This window comes from Gouania willdenowi, chromosome 11, assembly GCF_900634775.1.
Source record: "Gouania willdenowi chromosome 11, fGouWil2.1, whole genome shotgun sequence".
Classification (NCBI taxonomy): domain Eukaryota; kingdom Metazoa; phylum Chordata; class Actinopteri; order Blenniiformes; family Gobiesocidae; genus Gouania; species Gouania willdenowi.
The window spans coordinates 14728176-14748493 of NC_041054.1; positions in this window are offsets into that span (position 1 = coordinate 14728176).

The following is a 20318-nucleotide window of genomic DNA, read 5'->3' on the forward strand; positions in this document are numbered from 1 at the left end:
CTTCTACTTGTACGATCTCGTGGTTGTAGTGTGATGGCTGGACTGAGACAAAAAACTCAGCCCTGGCATTTTGTGTCCAGGCCAGCCTACTACATTATCAGAGAAGCTGTTATTAAGACAGTGATTCTCAACATGTGGCTCTTTATGCCTTCATTTGAATTATTTTTCCCCCAGAAAATATAAAAATGGGGAGACTTTTAACCCCTTTTTACTTATTTCTTTTGGCCATTTTGCAACTTTCTTTGTCCCATTTTTGCAACTTTTCAAAAACTTCCTTTTGCTAATAAATATTGCTTTTTTTCCCCTATTTTTTGTCCATTTTTGCAAGTTCTTTTGGACACTTTTATCCAATTTTTGTCCTTTCTTTAATTTTTTGGGACACTTTTCACCCAAGTAATCTAACTTTGGCCCAATAAATACCACTTGTTTTCCCCTACATTTTGCCTCTTTTTGTTCTACATTTTCCTCATTTAAGCTACCTTTTCCCTTTACATACCACCTGATTTCTCTTTATTTGCCAATTTTTTGGCTACTCTTGACTGCTTTTGGCCCATTTCAGTCACTTTTCACTCTTTTTTTGCCACTTTTCGGCCATTTTTGGCCACCTGTTACCATATCTGCCTCCAGCGGACCAGATCGGCCCACTTGGGGTCCACGGGCCACCGGGACTATCCATGGTGTCACGGTCTGAGTTTACCTCCGTACTGAGATTCTCTTACAATCTCAGTATGTGACCGCTACGTACTGAGATGTAGCCGTGCTGGATTAGCCATGAACAGAGATTGCTGTACTGATTTTTAAAAAATGCTTAAAACGTCACATCAGTCGACCATCGATAAAAAAAAATCGACCAATTATAAAAAACATGACTGTCATGATCAGATTTATATGAATACAACAGCTTATTATTGTAAAGTTACATCAGGTTAACTGTTATTTATTGCAGTGTATTTTATAATCATGTTTTTTTGGGGGAAAAAAAATAATTTTCTTTATTTATTTTTTTTTTTTTTTTTTGGAGAATAAACTATTCCTATTCCTATTATTCCCAAAGAAAAGGAGCCATTCAGCACTCGTCAAATAACATTAGCTTTGAAATTGAATTTTCAATCTCAGCACGGCGGAAGTAGCACAACTCACAGCGGAACTGGCAAAAATTCATTTTCCGGTAGTGCGCGTGCTCAAAATCGATCTCAGTACGAGGTAAACTCAGACCGTGACACCAGTGCCAGATGGTCAGTCCACCCCTGTTAGGCATGTGTCCTGCCTACTTTTGTTGGTTTTGGCCAGAATTTTCATTGTTTCCTTGAGCTGATAATACTTTGTTACTTTTCATATCTGAGGAGAGCCATAACACCAGCTTCTGTATATTTCTCTATCATTTTTTGGACTGGTTTTGATGGTTCTGCCTTGGTTGCCTGATGCTGTACTGATGTTTTGACTATTTAAATCTGTTGTGAGATCTTGAAGCTGTGCATTTTAGTCCCTCTGCTTTTCCCCCGGACTCACCAAAACAAAAGACCCAGTTTTCATCCACAAACATTGAAATTAATGCACCATTATCTAAAAACTATTTGAAGATGTAACTGATAGCTACTACTTTTTTTTTTTTTTTTTTTGGTTTTGTTTGTTGCTATTTCAGCATTCTCCAAACAACTGTCCAGCAGCACAATAGAGGACACACATGGTGTGTTTGATCATTGCACTCTGTCGAATCCCTTCAGGCAGAAAAACATCCTGACAGATTTAAAGACGTAGTGTTGTGACAAAATCACCGTCTGAGTTTCTCCACCTCCTGCTGCCCTGAAGCGCTTCACTGCTGCTCTCATTATAACCTTTTTCATTTGATTATCCAGCATTCTGATCTTGGTATGTCTTGAGGGTGGGTTCAGTACTGGGTAAACAAAACGCTGATTTTTCATGAAACAGACGACTCAGAAATCATCGAACTGTTTCACTTTGGCTTCACAGTTTTATACAAATATTGAAATGATTCTAGGGGTTAAATTGCCTTAATTGTGATCTTACAAAGTTAAAAAGTACTTACTTTATTGTATGAAAAATTTCATTTTTACACAATGTGTCTCGTGTGTGCTGTTTCTGCTGATTATCTCCTACTTTTGCTGTCATCTCAAGACCTTTGGAGATAGACTTTGTGTTATCTAGGCTTGATATGGATACATATGGTGGATGGGGTGCCACAGGCTGCTTTTAATAGCTGTAAATAAGTCTTATCTTTAGTGGAAAGTGGTCGTCTGTCCCTCCATCTGCCTGCAGCGGAATAACAGCTTAAGGCAGAAAAACAGGCTGTGCTTTTTCACTTGAAGTTACTGGAAGTGTTGACTATCAAGTGGAAGTACTTTATTTGTAGAGCTCATGTCTGTAAAATGACAAACTGTGGGATTTGCGTCTCTAAGGTTGGCCATCATGTGCTTCTGACTTGAGTCAATAGACTCATGTGTGCATGAAGTGTCATTCATGTGGAATAAAAAAAAAATCACTTGTACTTGTGTTGATCAGACATATAGAGATCATTCAAATTCTCCTCAGAGGTTTCATGGCCTGAATTGACATCCTTTAAATTGTGTCTTTTCACTGGTTTTAAAATGTGATTGCAGTTGTTGAGCAGAACTACTTTGTGCTCCCAGGATTTAAGAAACACAAGCTTTTAGTGGTTGTTTCCACTGAATTTCAAATTCTAGCCACAAGGAAGGAAGCTCTGATCCACACCGTCGATACCAGTGTGCCCACAGTGGGAAACAAAATGTAACATTTCTCCAATTTATGTTTTCACGGTGCACACCTTAAGTCTGAACTACCACTGGACATATATCAGTAAACTAAAGGTATCTGATGGGTAACTGGGTCTCTGTCTTGATGGTCTATTGTCTGTGAATGCAGGTCATTCATCATCTGTGTCCCTTACAATCCTCCATGGATCAGAAGCTGGAAGCTGGAGGAGCTGCACAATGGACATCGATCACAAGGTCAACATGTGGATACGCACAAAATCCTCTTTTTGCTCTCCTTTCTCCCATTAATCCATTTTTATCCGACAATTCTTTTTTTTTTAACCTTTTTCGCACATGATGTCGAAGGTCAATTTTTTCGAGACGGCTATATGTTTTGGTTAAAAAAAGGATTAAAATTGTTTTTTGGTTTTTTTTTATTATTATTATTATTATTATTATTATTTTATAAAGACACATCTCACACAATAAGTATCAAAATCCTGTATCCTATACTAAAACTTTTTCAAATATAAATCCAGTTCAAATAAAATGCAGTATAAAAACATTCAAGGTGGCGGACTTGTCACTTTGTCACTAATCCTGGCTACTCTGTATTTCTAACACTAATAAACATGATCAAAAACTAATTCTAGAAAAAAAAAAAATGTGGTGTTGCCGGACATTTTGTGATATTAAAATGGGGTCATGACCAAAAAAAGGTTAGGAACTTCTGGGTTAATGTAAAGAAAAGAAACCTTATATAATAATGCAATAATTCTAGTATAAAAAAGTGTACATAACTTACAGTAGGGGCCCAACAGGATGGTTTGTACCCAGGGCCCAAAATGTGGTGCTACACCCCTGCTCGTACATGACAAGATGATTGGAAACTGTTGACTTTTGAAAAACATTTGGGTGCATTTTTTTTTATTCATTGGTCATACATTAATTTAGCATTCAAACTTAGCTTAGTTTTTGTCGTCAGAAAGTGTTTTTGATTAAATGATGACAGAAGTCATTAGTGTATAACTGTATATAAGCAATACAGGCTTTGAGTCTCTCACATGTGGACTTGTTTCAGAACAGAAAAGAACATTCATTCCCTCCACTGAACACTCCCACCTCCAAACCAAACATTTATTCACCACTTTGGCATCCAGGCGGTGTTTTCGCTGTCCTTGGTGTTTAGAAAACAAAATGAGGAGTTTTCAGGCAACACTAAGCTTGTTAGTATTGGTTGTTTTTAAAGGTGACAGAAAAAAAGGGACTGTGGCAGACTTTAAACAGATCAGGTAATTGGGGGATTTAGAAATGTATTTTATAGCTGTTAAAATCCTGTGAGCTAAGCTGGATCTGAAACCCATTTTGCTGCATAGATTGATGGGTTTTCACCCAAAGCTTATCAGAAGCTGTGTAAGATTTATTTTGATACTTCTGCAGCTTAATTTACATTTTCCAGACGAGACTTATGATACTTATACGGACCAGGCTGTTCTGTGGTTTTCTTTCCATCAGACAGGAGAGATGTCACTCAAAATCAGCCGTTTCTTTTTTTCTTGTCTCATTCATGTATTATAGTATTATGGGTAACATGTATTTTACTGTAGATATATCTATTGTATTTAAGTATGCTTGTTAATGCCAGATATCACTGTGTGGTGATTTAGAAGATGGATGGATGGAGATACACTGTCATTAATTTGACAACAAATTGCTGTTTAGGAACTCCTCAACTAGACCTATCTATTATCACTTCTTTACCATTTTATTTACAGAGCAGTTTTAAATATTAAATAATTTTTTTAATATTAAAGCTGCTACCATGATATTTTTAACAGATAAATAGATAGTTTAGGCTGGGTCACAGATCAATCATTTACTCCAAAATTAATTTTGACGTGGCTTTTTTCTTTATGGTCTCCACTGTAAATACTTTGACAATTTTGGAAAAGTTTCAATTCAATATAATTTTATGTAGCGCAAATTACAATAGTCATCTCAAAGCGCCATCAAAATATAAAATTCTTAAGGAAAAAGAAAAAAAAACCAACAAATCCACATTAACATGCATTAGCTTCAGTTTCATGCAATGCATTGTGGGTTTTTTTTTTCTTGGTATTGTCTGTGATATCAGAGTGAAATAAAACAAGAGTTACGTATGTAACTACGGTTCTATGAATCCCGGATGATCGTCAGAGGTGGTGCTTTAGCACCGGATATCTACATCTCACATATGCACTGGTCGAGCACCTATACCAGCAAAGTCACCTGTGACCCCCGAGTGACCCACCCGGAGTCTATAAGTTCCGGTGTCACCGGTGGATCTTTTCCTCAGGAGTCTTCTTGCGAAACTATGGTGATTCCGAGTGACTGAACGCTCTGGCGGTCATCCGGGATTCATAGAACCGTAGTTACATACGTAATTCTCATTCTATTTCATCCCTACTGACCGCCAGAGGTGGTGCTCTAGCACTGGATGAGCAATGTCAACAGTGTCATGAGGAATCGAGACACCCACCTCACATAGTGGATGCTGAGGGATTGATGGCCAAGACCGCTTCCAAAGGAGGTGGCGTAGCCACGTTGACCCTGTAGAATCTGGTGATGGTGCTGGGCGAAGTCCACGAGGCTACAGCACAAACAGCTTCCATGGGTTCTCCCTTCAGGTAAGCCCACAAAGTAGATACACTCCTCGTTGAGTGATATCTCAGCCTGGATGGTGGAGGGAGAGCACTGGCCATGTAGACATGTGTAATGGCGTCCACCACCCAATGGGATAGCCTCTGTTAAGACAGGGCCCTGCCCTGCCTAGGGCCGCCGTAGCAGAAAAACAGCTGGCCCATCGGCGAATGCTTGCGTTAATGTAAGTCTCCAGGGCCCGAACTGAACACAGCAGTTCTGACACCCCTTCTGATGCTGGTGCTAAGCGTGCCAACCGGATCGGCTGATTAACGTACTCCTTTGGCGGAAAGGCCATGTTTGGCCACAACATGACCCCACCCCCTTCAGGGTGCCACCTCAAACATGTGTCTTCCACTAAAAGGGCATGTAGCTCCCCAACCCACTTAGCCAAAACAATGGCTAAGAAAAGTGCAGTTTTCACCGACACCCATTTGAGCTCCACATGTGCCAAGGGTTCGAAGGGATGTCGACCCAGTGCCTCAAGTACCAAGGGCAGGTCTCATGTCGGGGCCCTCTGAGTCCTCGGAGGCCGGAGCCTTAAGGCCCCTGTTAGGAAGCGGGTCACCAACCGGTGGGAGCCCACCGTGGCCGAGTCCACCAGGGCATGCCTGCTGGAAATTGCAGCAACAAAGACCTTCAGCGTGGACTGCGAGCCGCCACTATCCAGGAGGGACTGAAGAAACCCCAGGATAGCAGTCACCGGGCAGTGGACAGGGTCCAGCTGCCTGTCTGCACACCAAGTGGAGAACCTCTTGAGCTTGTTCTCATATTTCGTTCGGGTGGATGGTGCCAACGCCTTCAGGATGGTGGCTCTTATAGCATCGTTACAGTCATTCAGCAGTGGGTCGGCCCCTGCAATGGCCAGGCCCATAGTTGGAGACGCCCCGGGTTGGGGTGTCAGATCTGACCCCCCAGCTGTTAGAGGAGATCCTTCCTGCTGGGGAGGCGCCACGGCTGACGGCAACAGAGCCTGCACATCAGAGGAAACCAGGTCCTCCCCGGCCACCGAGGAGCCACCAGCAGCAGGCGGTGGCCCTGCTCGGAGACCCTGTGTAGTGTTGGCAGGATCAAGGGCAGAAGGGGGAAAGAGTAGAGCAAACCTTGTGGCCAATCGTGTGTAAGGGCGTCCTGCCTGAGGGGGCTAGAGTTCTCCGTCCAAGAGAACCAGAGGGGGCAGTGGGTCGCCTCCTCCTAGATGAAGAGGTCTATTTCTGCCTCCCCGAAAAGTTCCCAGAGGTGTTCCCAGAGCCTCCATTCGCCAGGTGCCATTAAATGTTCCAGGGCTAGGTGAATCGCCCGCAACTCCAGCACATTTATGTGCCTGATGCTGTCCCGGGCCGACCACGGGGCTCGCACTCTCCGCTTCTGCCAGACGGCGCAATAGACACAGCGTCTTCATCAGCCAAGTGACTTTGTTGGTATAGGTGCTCGACCAGTGCATATGTGAGACTTAGATACCCAGTGCTAAAGCACCACCTCTGGCGGTCAGTAGGGATGAAATAGAACCACTTCTACACACCTAGCTAGACTAGCTGGTTACTATGGTATTAGCTAATGGGGATCCTTTATAAAAACATTAAAAAACCATGTTTCCATGACTCCACATCCCACAATGCCACTGTTTATTATTGTTTTCAAGTGGAAATTTCAAACCTTTCACATCTATTTTTGAGTGAAATGTTATTGATTCATTGATCGATAAGGCCCGTACTATACTATGGATTTATCTGATACATTTTCATAAAGATTTATTCCATGTGTTCTGTACTATGACGCTGGTTCACTTCTTACAGGGCTAAATCACCATGGTAACTTAGGCTAAACAGCTAACCTTGTCGGGAGTAGGTTTTTGTTGAGTATGAAAGCCCCGCCTCCTGACCAATCAGTTCTCTTGTAAAACGACCTGCCCAAAAATAGGAGGATCACTGTGAACACGTTGCTGCGTGGATCTGATGTGACACCTGACAGGAGAGATAATATTTATCATTTACTGACGACGTCCCATTGTAAACATATAGATTTTTATCTGATAGACTGACCTACATAAGTCAGCTGATGTCAGCAGTTTTTAATCTATTATTATTATATATTATAGAATTTTCGTGTGTGAATGTGCTGTGTTTTATTGGTTCTATGTTAAACTGTTGCTGCACTGGCGCTCTCTCTGTAAATGAAGCTCCTAACAGATGAATAAAGTATGTTTGAATTTGAATTTGATAAACCCTGCGTGCGTCAGGCGCTTTCAGACCGATAAATTAATTCATGCCTTAAGATTACAGTGTCTGTTTGTTCTCTCATGAATTAATATTGTATAATTACTCACTAATTTACGCATTAACAGCAATCAGTGCCTGCATTCAACATTTTTTGGTTTGAATTATGGATTTTAATCAGGGCTTTACACAAACTTTTCCAGTGGTGGCACTGGTGCGCTAACTTTCTCAGTCGGTCGCACCAGCACAGAATTTGGTCACACCCTCTTTTTTTTTAAACTGGGGGGGGGGGTTCAGCATAGCCATGCATGCTGATGAATAGTGAACTGGTGTACCGTAGTCCAGGTAAAGATTGACGATGACTTGAGATTTGATATTTGCAAAATGTTTTGATGTTTTAGTGTCAATATTAAGTTTTTTGGCAACAAGCAGTGGCTGAAATAACAGGTCATTTCTTTTATATAATTTTTAATTAAGAAATAACAAAAATGTTTTTAATAACAGCAAAGCATAACAACAGGTTAAATGTGTTCTGTTTTTTTTTTTATTTTGCAGAAAGGCTGTATTTGAATTAACAGTAGCATAATCAACTTAGCATCTGCATTGCTTCACCCCATGGAATTCAATTCAGAGGGTCCAGCTCTGATAGCGGGTCTCCTATCCCTCTTCCCCTGGGACAGGGGTCTGCAACCTTTACTGTACAAGGAACCATTTAACCTCATCTCACCTGGATTAAAGTCCTCCCGGAGCCAAAAAAAATACCTTCTCAATGAAGACAATACAGTATTAAATTCTATACAGTTAAAGCAGAACTAAGTAACTTTTTCACCTTAATAAATCCTTCTCATAGTCCCTGTGAGGGTAATACAAGTGTTTATGGATTGATTGGGGGGTCTTTCATTTCCCCCTGCTGTCTCTGGCCAGAAAACCACGGTTGCTACCGTCTTGGTAGAGCAAAGGTGTGCATGTAACTGTCGGAGAAGCATTTTTTTTCAATGTATATGAAAGGCTACAAAAAGTAACTTGAATTTGATAACACATGATCATGTGATCAACACATGCTAATTACTCATTTCTTGCCACACATAAAGCATGCATATTTAACCTGCACATTGGTGGTTAAATGAATCTGTTCCCACACAATTAAAATCTCTTTCTTCCAGAATAGTGTTTTTGTTGGTTTAGCTCATTCAGTGCCAGCCATTCTGAGATTTTCTACCCCCCTCAGTGCCAGCCATTTTTGAGCATTTTGACTGATTTTTAAAGACCCACAGAATATTTTCTACTATGACTATCTGAAATCTGACACCAGATTCTAAAAGATTGAAGCCTCTACTTTCATCAAAAAAAAAAAAATGTTTCTGGCTTGTTTTGTTCTTTTGTAATCAGCCGTTGAATAGAGCAAGTTTTACACAAATCTTCAGTTTCAGAGCAAAAAGCTGAGAAAAAAAGCCTTTTTGTAAAAAAAAACCCTGTCAGTGACTTTAAAGCTTTTTTTTTTTTTTTTTGCTTTAGTGACAACTCTAACATCTGAACATCCTTTCCTTATATAAAACAAAAAAAAAAAAAAACACAGACCGGGCTTTTGATGGCAACATTATTATTATTTATCTGTCTGGGTCAGAGTTGAATGGATTTCTTACTGTATTTTGGCGTGAGTGAGTTTATCTTACCAGGGATTTAAAACTTAAGGTTAGCCACAGGTGTAAGGAATGTTGTGGTGAAGTAGGAAGGTGCTGAGTCATTATACTACGTGATGTATTTTAGGTTAACAAATTGTTATATCATGATTTTGCCCAGAGGCCTGTCCCCAGTGTTGGTGACGCAGCAGCTGTGTTTTTGTCGGACCCTGATTCACAGGAGGAAGACTCAGAGGACGAGGAAGTTTCCTCCTCTTGGATTTTCAAAATAAGGTCACCCTACGCACTTGCACAGATGCGACCAGATTTAATTTTCACTCGCGCACACTGAAAAAATAGTCGCATATGCAACCAATTTGGTCGCAATCTTGAGCCCTGTGAATTCTTCATATTTTTCAAGAATTATTTCTCAATCGTGACGTAAGTCTGCACGTATTCTCTGTTTGTGATTGGTTAGATGCTGCAATCTCCACCCCTGTCACTGAAGCATGCGCACTGCCAGGCTGAAATCACCTGGGTTAAGTGAACGTGTTTATATCATGTTTTGTAGTACAGCTGCTCTGTGATGGTGAATGTTTGGTTGTCCAGCTTCGTAGTACGGGCCCTAAAAGCAAACTGTACAGAATCAGTACAGAAGGTCACTTAAGTGAAAAAAAAAAAATTGAAATGTATTTTACTTTTGCAGAAACCACTACCAGCAACAAGACTGTTGCACTGAAATCTCCCTTCCTCTTCATAGGGTTTGCATGTTCTCTGTGTGTCTGTGTAGGATTTATTATGGTCATTTTGTGAGTGAATGTGTATGTTGGACTGTGATTGTCGTTATCCTATAATGACTAAAGACCTGCCCTCAGTAAGCTAGCTCAGGCTCCTGCAGCCTGTGGATAAGCAGGTACAAAGGATGGATGATTAAACTGTTGAGTTATCCTGTCCAACATAAATATTCCAACCTCACTGAGGCTCACACAGCAGCAGCAGTAAGACAAGAATAAATAGTTGTGTTTCTCCTGCTGTGCTGAAACCTTGTGTAATGTGTTGTGCACTTTTGAAATGACATGAGAACATTGGCTGCTCACCCTGCATTTAACAAGGCTCTGTGGTCCTTGAATTTAAGCACTACGGGTTTTTTTGGTTGACGATGCGCCAAAGGAATTGCAACACCACCGCAAATCTGTCTCAGAAGTTGATGTCTGGCTCAGAAGAAATGGATGCTTCCATATTAACCGAGTGGGATTAAAGAAACATTTTGTGTTTTTGCTTTCTGTGATGGAGCATTTGCTAAAGGCTGTTCAAATAGAGTTTTTGTGAGCCAGTATTTGGACATCAACATGGTTTAAGAGGCAGACCTATATGAAAAAGATCATAACATGCTCGGTTTTCACTTTGGTTTCTGCAAATGTCTGTGGTATTTTCTACTGAACAAGCATTTCTCAATTCTGAGTAATTCTGGAATTTAAGAACGTTTGGGGATAGCAATGAATTAGAATTAAATCTGCTATCTGGAGTTTCTGAGAGAACCCGCCCTTAACAGCTCTACTTCCTCCCCCTGCCTCTGCCAATCTACCAGAAGCTACGCATCTACGGTTGTGCATGTGCATCGCAAAACATAACAAAGTCGCATAACTACAAAAACTACACATATATTGTTAGCGTGCCATAACTTTTGGTTAAAACATAGGGATGTAACGATTAATCGTAAGGCAGTTAAAAATCGATTCATAGGTATCACGGTTGTTGAAATCGATTTTCTGACAATTGAATCGCAGTACTTTCTTTAACCAGCAGAGGGCGCTATGCGGAAGTGTTGGCGGCGGGCGGAGTCTGCTAATACTTTCTTTCTGGCCGCCTTCTACTCTTAAATATGTTAATAAATGATTCATTACCCCTTTAGCACCGAAAGAATATCTGTAATATTACTTGAATATCTGTAAAAGTCACGTTTTTCTATTAGCTCTGTCTGCTAGCATAGCTTCTCTTCTTCACTGCAAGATATCTGCATGCCAACCGACCACTGTGTTACCAGCGCCCTCTGCTGGTCCAAACAAATATGACGTAAATCAGTGCAATGACGTTTTTTTTTTTTTAGTCCAATTGTTAAGGCACAAAATACATTTTCAGTTGCACTTTTAAAAGAAAAAGAACTATTATGCAGTTTTGCATTGTTTATTAAAGAACCAGAATTTAAATTAGTAGGCTTCATTTTCATTGGTATTATTCCTTTATTTATTTAATTCAAGATTTATTTTTAGATAAATTGCATTGTTTTGAATAGTTTATCAAGGATTCTTTTGACAATGAAAAATAAAAGGAAAATAATACAGTATTTTCTAGTTTTTTTCCCCCAAAAAAAATTTGTCTACAGTCCCATTTTGTAAATGAAAAAATCGTGAGAGAATCGTATCGTGAACCCAGTATCGTGAATTGAATCGTATCGGGAGTTGAGTGAATCGTTACATCCCTATTAAAACATGTTTATTACCTGTCCATGATATATGTCGCCAAATCCTGGTCCGTTCGGAATCCTTTTAAAAGCAGACGGTCCCTCCATCTTTGAAAAGCAACTCCGAGATAAATCCTGTTGCGGTCACAAAGACGTTTATTTATTTACTTTTTATTTTTTGATTTATTTGATTGGGACAACACACATCAATAAACAATCATACACAAGTTGTACACAAATTGTAAATGTGCCAGATTATAGCAAAACTGCGAATTTACATCTGTAATCCCAAGGCAGGTCACACAAGTAACACAATGTACAGTATAAAATAATACAAAACACAATATAAAAAATACTCACCTAGGTGTAACACTGCCCTCTCTTTTTTCATCCTCCCTTTAATAAAGTATTTTCTTAGCCTTCCTTAGGGAGGGTTGGTGATGGTCACAATTATGCAATAAAATACATTCATTTATTTAATTGCGATAACAAAACATACATTGCTGTCTTAAAAAAATGCATTTATTGTAGTGTTGACCTCAGACAGCATGTGCAGACATCCTTTCACTAAATAGTTTTGGTTGTGTTTTAAAAGTACGCCATCATTTCAGAATAAATGTACTTACTGCTCTTTTCTTTTATTTATACTTGCCATCATTTCTTGGGCTGCTACGTCCGAACTATGGGTCGCACTTCTTCTGTGGTATTTTGGTGAAATACGAGCAAAAGATATTTCCAAACAATCACACACTTACCCTTTGTAATAAACTGATAAAAAATAAATAAATAAATAAAACAGGCTACTAAATAAATCATGTTACCAAGAACTGCATGCATTATTCATTCACCACTTTCTGACTCCCACGGGAAGATGTGCCCATTACTATTATCTACAGCCTTTCAACCAGACATATGGTAGATGTTTAAACATAGACACATTAACACTGTTCATATAATATTTTGCTCAAGGTGATGATGTTCAACGCATACATTTAGAGCAAATTAACGCTCATATGTGGTTGTTTTGGATTGAATTTATGTCTGCATGGTGAGTAGTTTGGCTTTTAAGATGTCACAGCGTCTCCTCAGCAGAGCTATAAATAAAGGTGCTGAACACATTCTCAGTGTTTTCAAAACAAGCGTGTGTCCTTTGATTTGAAATGTGCGTAAATACATATTAATGGTAACATTTTAATTAGGGATCGACCGATATGGATTTTTTTAGGGCCCATGCCGATACTGTTTATTTTTATTTTAGCTGATGACCGATACGGACTGCTGATATTTGGAGCCGATATTACTTTTGTTACCTCAATTTACATCATAAAAATTACACAGTGATGATAATAAATGGTACGAGTCTCAATTTTTAAAAAAGGAACATTTATTGAAATGAACAAAGGTGAGGTAGCACGACAACAAGTAAAAAAATATTTCTGCTCTCTGTAAATAATGCAGATCAGCAAACGCAGCAGCCCGCATTGGCCGATACCGATACACGTGAAAAACGCAAAAATTGGTCGATGTATCGGTCTGTCACACATTTTAATATAGAAATTAAATAATATAATACACAAATACAGAAGCTGTTGTCAACAGTGACATTCTCAGATTGAGCACTAAGTAGGAAAACTCTCTGCAGCAGGTGGCAGAAGTATTCCTTTTCTTTTTTTGGCAAATGTTCCATCTGCACTATTTATTTCTGCTGCTTTACAAATTATAAAAGCCTCCATTCCACCGGCCTCTCATTCTTCAAACACACTATTTACCAGTGAAATGGATTTGGCTGTAAATATGGTCATAGAAGTGTTTGAGTGATCTGCAGTGCATAATCTCTTTGTTGATTATGAATTTGTGAAGCTTTGGAAAATTAATATGCACAGGTTTTTGTTTTCCCATAATGCATCAAGATTAACTTTCTATAGACTGCACTTAATGTCCACTTTTCTCTGTGTAGATTTTGACGAGATTTCCTAAAAACCTCTGAGTGGACTTTGAAAAATCCAATAAGAGATTTTGATTGTTCTGGGTTTTGTGGCATAAATTGGAATCAAGCCTGTAACAAAGAGAAGAATGGCTTACTGTGGTTTCAGAAAATGAGTTCTCGTCCTCTGAGGATTCAATGCAGATCGTGAGCTGATCAGACTTCCCTGATTCTTCAGAATTATCTGGATGTGTGTGTTGTAGCATCTTGTCCACGGCTCAAATGTATGATGCCTGTTATCGGCCAATTCATACGTCCTGTTACACATATTGAGAAGTTCAATGATATTAACCACAGTGTGAGAAGATGTCATCCCTTTCAGTTTTCTCTGCACCACATGCACTGAAATGCTACAGAAAATCCATGAATGGTTCAAGACGTAACTGTTAACATAATGTGAAAATTAGGGATGTAACGATTCACTCAACTCCCAATACAATTCGATTCACGATACTGGGTTCACGATACGATTCTCTCACGATTTTTTCATTTACAAAATGGGACTGTAGACAAATTTTTTTTTTTGGGAAAAAAACTAGAAAATACTTTATTTTTCATTGTCAAAAGAATTCCTTGATAAACTATTCAAAACAATGCAATTTAACTAAAAATAAATCTTGAATTAAATAAATAAAGGAATAATACAAATGAAAATGAAGCCTATTAATTTAAATTCTGGTTCTATAATAAACAATGCAAAACTGCATAATAGTTCTTTTTCTTTTAAAAGTGCAACTGAAAATATTTTGTGCCTTAACAATTGGACTTTAAAAAAAAAAAAAAACCGTCATTGCACTGATTTACGTCATATTTGTTTGGACCAGCAGAGGGCGCTGGTAACCCAGTGGTCGGTTGGCATGCAGATATCTTGCAGTGAAGAAGAGAAGCTATGCTAGCAGACAGAGCTAATAGAAAAACGTGACTTTTACAGATATTCACGTAATATTACAGATATTCTTTCGGTGCTAAAGGGGTAAGTTATCATTTATTAACATATTTAAGAGTAGAAGGCAGCCAGAAAGAAAGTATTAGCAGACTCCGCCCGCCGCCAACACTTGTGGATAGCGCCCTCTGCTGGTTAAAAAAAGTACTGCGATTCAATTGTCAGAAAATCGATATCAACCGTGATACCTATGAATCGATTTTTAACTGCGTTACGATTAATTGTTACATCCCTAGTGAAAATCTACACCTGCATACTCAGTAATATTAGGTGTTAACTTGATTTTTTTTAAAAAAAAAAAAAAATTAATCACTGACAGCTCATGAGCAAATCACTGCAAAGAAGAATTTAATTTTTTCTCAAACAGAATCAAAGACGCATTAAATGAAAATCATTATTGTCAATACTGGCCTAATTCTTTTAAGGCAGCACCGTGGTGTCATGGTGTGGGGTTTCTCCTGCTACTCTGGTTTCTTCTTACAATCCACAAATATATTGTTAGAGGTTAATTTAGAGTCTGTAAATTCCCTTTCAGTGTGAATCCACAGCCGTATAGAGTCACATCTCATCTTAGATTGTAGCTGTGTTTCACAAACACCTGAATTTTGAAAAGGCACTCAAATATCGCTAAAAGGTTTTTACGTTTTCATGAGGAGGAATTTCAGGCGTTTCAATATTGAAATGTGTCTCTCCGAGTAAACATGGCGCGGTACGTGTTACCAAAGACTTTTCTTATCATTATACTTAAAAATAGGGATTGGAATTGATAAGAATTTAGTGATTCTGATTCTATTATTGATACTGCTTATTGATTTGATTCCTTACTGATTCTCTTATCGATTCTCATTGGGTGAGGGAATTGTCACGGCAAATTTGCGGTTGACCTCATTTGGAGGCATGATTTATTACTCTGGTTGAATGATGGAGTCCAGGCGAGGCATTGATGATTTTATAAAAAAGGTTTATTTTAAAATTAAATAAAAAAGGAGTAAAAAAGAAGCTTCCATCCTGAAAGAATGAAAGGCAAAAGGCTCGTGGCAGAGCAAAAAGGCAAGACCCACTCTAACTAACAGTTTCACAGCTTAAGCTTTTATACAGATAACAGAAAAGTTCCACCCTGAGGTAAGGAGAAGGGGGGAGTCAGATGCCCAACAGTGGAAACATTTGAGGATGATGAAGACGTGTATATTATGAGGAAGATTGGGCGCCACTCTTATCTATCCTTGATAGTGTGTGTGTGTACGTGCATATCTGCATGTGAGTTTGAGTTTTGGCCTTCAGCAGAGACTCTGTGTTGCACTGAGTACAATACGATCTGTACTGTTTATTCTAACATGTTTCAGCTGTTCAAAAGTGCAAAGAGTAATGGAGTCATCATGTATTAAAACATGACAAATTGTACACATGAACATACATTTGACAATATGATGATGAATATAAAAATTGCCATAACAGAATGAAATAATACAAATGGATTTGTTTGCTTAACTTTTTATATCTTATCGTGGCTTGGTTTTTTTTTTTTGTTATTTTTTTTTTTTTATTTTTTTAATTTCCTGTAGAGATATCAGCTCTCTTTAAATCCACCAGGTAAGGCAGGTATTGATTGTTTTCACTGGAAAATAATATATAAAATATATGACACTTTGGCTACAAACATTTGAGAATATTTACAGTGCTCCTTTTGAACTTGAACAACTTGATCCAAAACGAATTCAGACAAAAAAACAAATAATTATTCTGTAAAAAAAAAAAAAAAAAAGAACATATTAACCAAAGGTACAGCTGCACTTATCAACTGTTAGACTAACAACATTTGTGCAGAAAAATTTGCATGTTTGTCTTGTCAGTAAGGATACGAGATCGTTCTGGACTTAGGGTGTCTCCAGCTGTGGAGATATGGTGATATAAACTGACACCTTTGGCAATGTGTCCCTCTTCATCCACCACCAGAGGGTGGCGCTGTCTTTGGTTGGGATGGAAGGAAGGCTTCTATATAGTTGGACTTCTTCATCCACTCTTTGGACTATGTAGGGCCCTATAAAATCCACGTGGACGGAATCACGGAATCGACCGATGAAAACGGATTTCACTGTTGAACACGGAAAAGGACACAATTGGCTTGAAACGCCGTCACCGGAACGTTTTTTTTTATGGGACAATGTTTCCGGGGACTTCTGATTAGGTGTACCGCCCACCCCCTTCCCGTCCTGGCCGCTTCAAACACCCGAAACACCGTCTAAACTGCCAAAAAACTACGCAAATCATTACTGACTCCTAAATACGGAGCCGCCAGTGCCCGTTTAGCTTTAAGGTGTCTGTGAATCTCCGTCTTTTTCTCGGAGCGGCGCTCCGTGAAAACATGTGACGTCATCACATATTTGCGACGTAAGAGGAACCGATAAGCGGTATTGACAGGCAAGCAAACAAATGATTCCTAGGAATTGGATTACTGTGAACCGGTTCTCAGAAAGAAGCGGTTTTCGATTCCCATCCCTACATAACAATCATTACTGCCACATGAGACGTGAAACAAAGGAATACAAAGTGTTATAAGGAGGTTCTGAGCGTCCGTCGTTCCTGCAACAAAGTCTCTTGGGAGGAGATTTCAAAGGAGTTACGAGGCTCCAGCTCAAAACGTTCAATGGAAACACGTTCAAAGCTCAATGATACTTTGTCGACATTTAGAAATATCGCTTTTATTTTGTGAAAATCTATAAGGGAAACCAAGCTTGTGACATTATTGCAGTTGATGTTGGACACAGGACTAGGTACTGTATATCCTGGGTCCAGTTTATTAATGGGCTAACACAATTCCTTTGACTGATGACTTGCATTTCGGACATTGAGGAAGGGGAGCAGGGGTGACACACTTTTAAGGGACGAAAGTGTTTCAGGTCCCTATTTTTCCAAAAAATAATCACTTCATTAAACTTTTTTTTTGTTGGTGCATACTAGGTAAGGCGACATTTTCATATTCTGGTTTTTTTAATATTTGTCATGCTCGGTAAAGAATAACACAGCATTGTTTATATTGGTATAACTTTATTTTAAACCTCATTTTTCACTAGAATAGAAAATATTTTAGACTTTCTCTATTGCTTCTCTAACCCAGACCATCAAGCCTGTACAAGCTCCTGCATGAAACAGAACTCACTCACACATGCTGTCCCTTACAAGAGGAAAAGCTAAAAGTGGCCCAACATCAATGAAAAATCGTCATGGTGATATTCTGTAGCACCTGCCATTTTGTCCCTTGGTTCATCTTTCTAGTAAGATGTATTTATTGATAAATAATGTTGGGATTCGTGTATCATATCTCATATATTTGAGTCATTACAGTGAGCTTTGTTGGTGTTGAGTTGCCAGAGTAAGACATTTAATGTGCTGATCAACAATAAAAACTGAGCCTGTGTAATACACGTATCAGCAGAGTGGGGCTTGGGGCTTTACAAGAAAACAAGTCTTGTTTTGTTTTTCTCTCCTTTTTGATGCTTGTGTATTTACACTGATGGGATTCTGTTCATTATGAAATCAGACATGGAGGGAAATGGAGCCGACAGCTTCCTGGGATGCTGTTATCACAGTCTGTTTTTAGTGACAGAGAGACTGTGATATTTCAGATTTGCTTCAACACAGAGATAAGTGACACCGCAGACTGTTGTCCTATCACATTTCAGCAGAGCTGAGTACAAACAACTATTCAACCAATCACTTTTTCCTGAGCACAAACAGAATTAGTATTGCAACCAAAAATTAGAAGGTTAAGGCAAAATGCTCACGTTCCTTAGCAACAGCATTGCGCTAGATACCATTACATTACCTTACATTATAAGTTACTTAACTAAAAATAGATTTATTTCCAATGCTCTACATATGCCTTTATTACGACAGCGTATTAGGGCCATGTTGAAATAAAACAAGGTGTTAGTTGTAATAATTCGAGAAATAAGTTGTAATTTTATGAGAATGAAGTTCTATATTAATAAAGTCATACATTTATGAGATTAAAGTCATAATATTTCTACACTAAAGTCATAATATTTCAAGATTAAAGTCGTAATATTTTGAGGAAAAAGTTGTAATTTTATGAGAATAAAGTTGTGTCTTAATAAAGTCATAATTTTATTAGATTAAAGTCATAATATTTCTATATTAAAGTCATAATATTTCAAGATTAAAGTCGTAATATTTCGAAGAAAAAGCTGTAATTTTACAAGATTAAAGTCATAACATTTCAAGGTTAAAGTCATGATCTTTCAAGATTAAAGTTGTAATATTTTGAGAATAAAATGTAAATACAAAAAAAGATCTTGTGTGTGTTGTGGTCACTTGCGTTAGAATGTGGGACATTTAGTGAGATTCTATTTCTCTTTAGGTTTTACACATGGTGAAATACTGAGCCTTTTGGCCCATCATCAACACACAGTTTAATGACTTTAAAGCACCTTTGAGTACATTTGTGTTTGTTCTGACAATAGAACCAGACTGCTTTGGGGTAATTATCCTCTTTAGTGGAGGAGGAACTGGCTGGAAGTTGAGTTCACTTCAACCGGGAATTCTGAGTGTTACACCAATACGAGTCTTTTAAAGATACGCCTTTATTCTCATAAAATTACAACTCCAGTCTCAAAATATTATGAATTTAGTCTTGAAAGATTATGATTTAATCTAATAAAGATACGCCTTTATTCTCACAATATTGTGACTGTTTTCTTGAAATATTTTGACTTAAATCTCTAAGTTGTCAGATTTATTTTCATTTTAATGTGGCCCTAATCAGTCAATCGATCAATCACATTTTATTTATAGAGCACTTTTCATATATACATACAATATAATTCAAAGTGCTTTATATAAAATAAAAAAATAACCCACGCAAACAATCCACAGGAAACCCCGTCGTACTTCACAGCCTTCAATTGACGTGACCGTATGGAGGAAAATACACAACGTTCATTAAACTGGCAATTTCCGTTCATTTGCATCCACATCACATTGTTGTTGTCATGTTTCATATTACATAGGGAAACATGTTTTGTTTCATTTCCCATGCGTCACCCCATCATGCTAGTTAGCTGCTGCAGTGTAAATATAATAGAACCTATAAGGACGCCGCTATGACTGCCAGTAAACAAACACGCTCACAATGTATCAGTACAACATTGCAGCGGAATAACAGACCACAGATGACCTGAATTATTTCATTTTAAAAACGAATCTGTTGGAGAATTAACGGCCAAAAACAACAGTGTCACTGGTTCTGAACACTGCCTGTAAGTTTAAACATTTGGTGATTTCTGCTTCACACAAGCAGAACGGCTTGTTCTGATTTGCACTCATCGATTATTGAATATGTACGTGTCAGATTATTTTAATTTGGGGAGCCCGCATTGTTTTGGGCCCGTAGGAAAGACAAAGCATTTAAAGCTGCGTATTTGTAGAAAGTGGATCATAACACAGAGCGTCTAACCCAGGGGTCTGCAACCTGCGGCTCTGGAGCCTCATGTGGCTCTTTGACTCTTTTGCAATGGCTCTCTGACAATTTAAAAAAATAAGAAAATGAATTATTTCCTACAGAGGGTACTGGTGATTAATGACATTAACTTCAAATAAAATGATGATAAAACAATTGGTTAACCTAATAATGAGTAACTCTGCCACCGTCCTACTCCTGTAACATC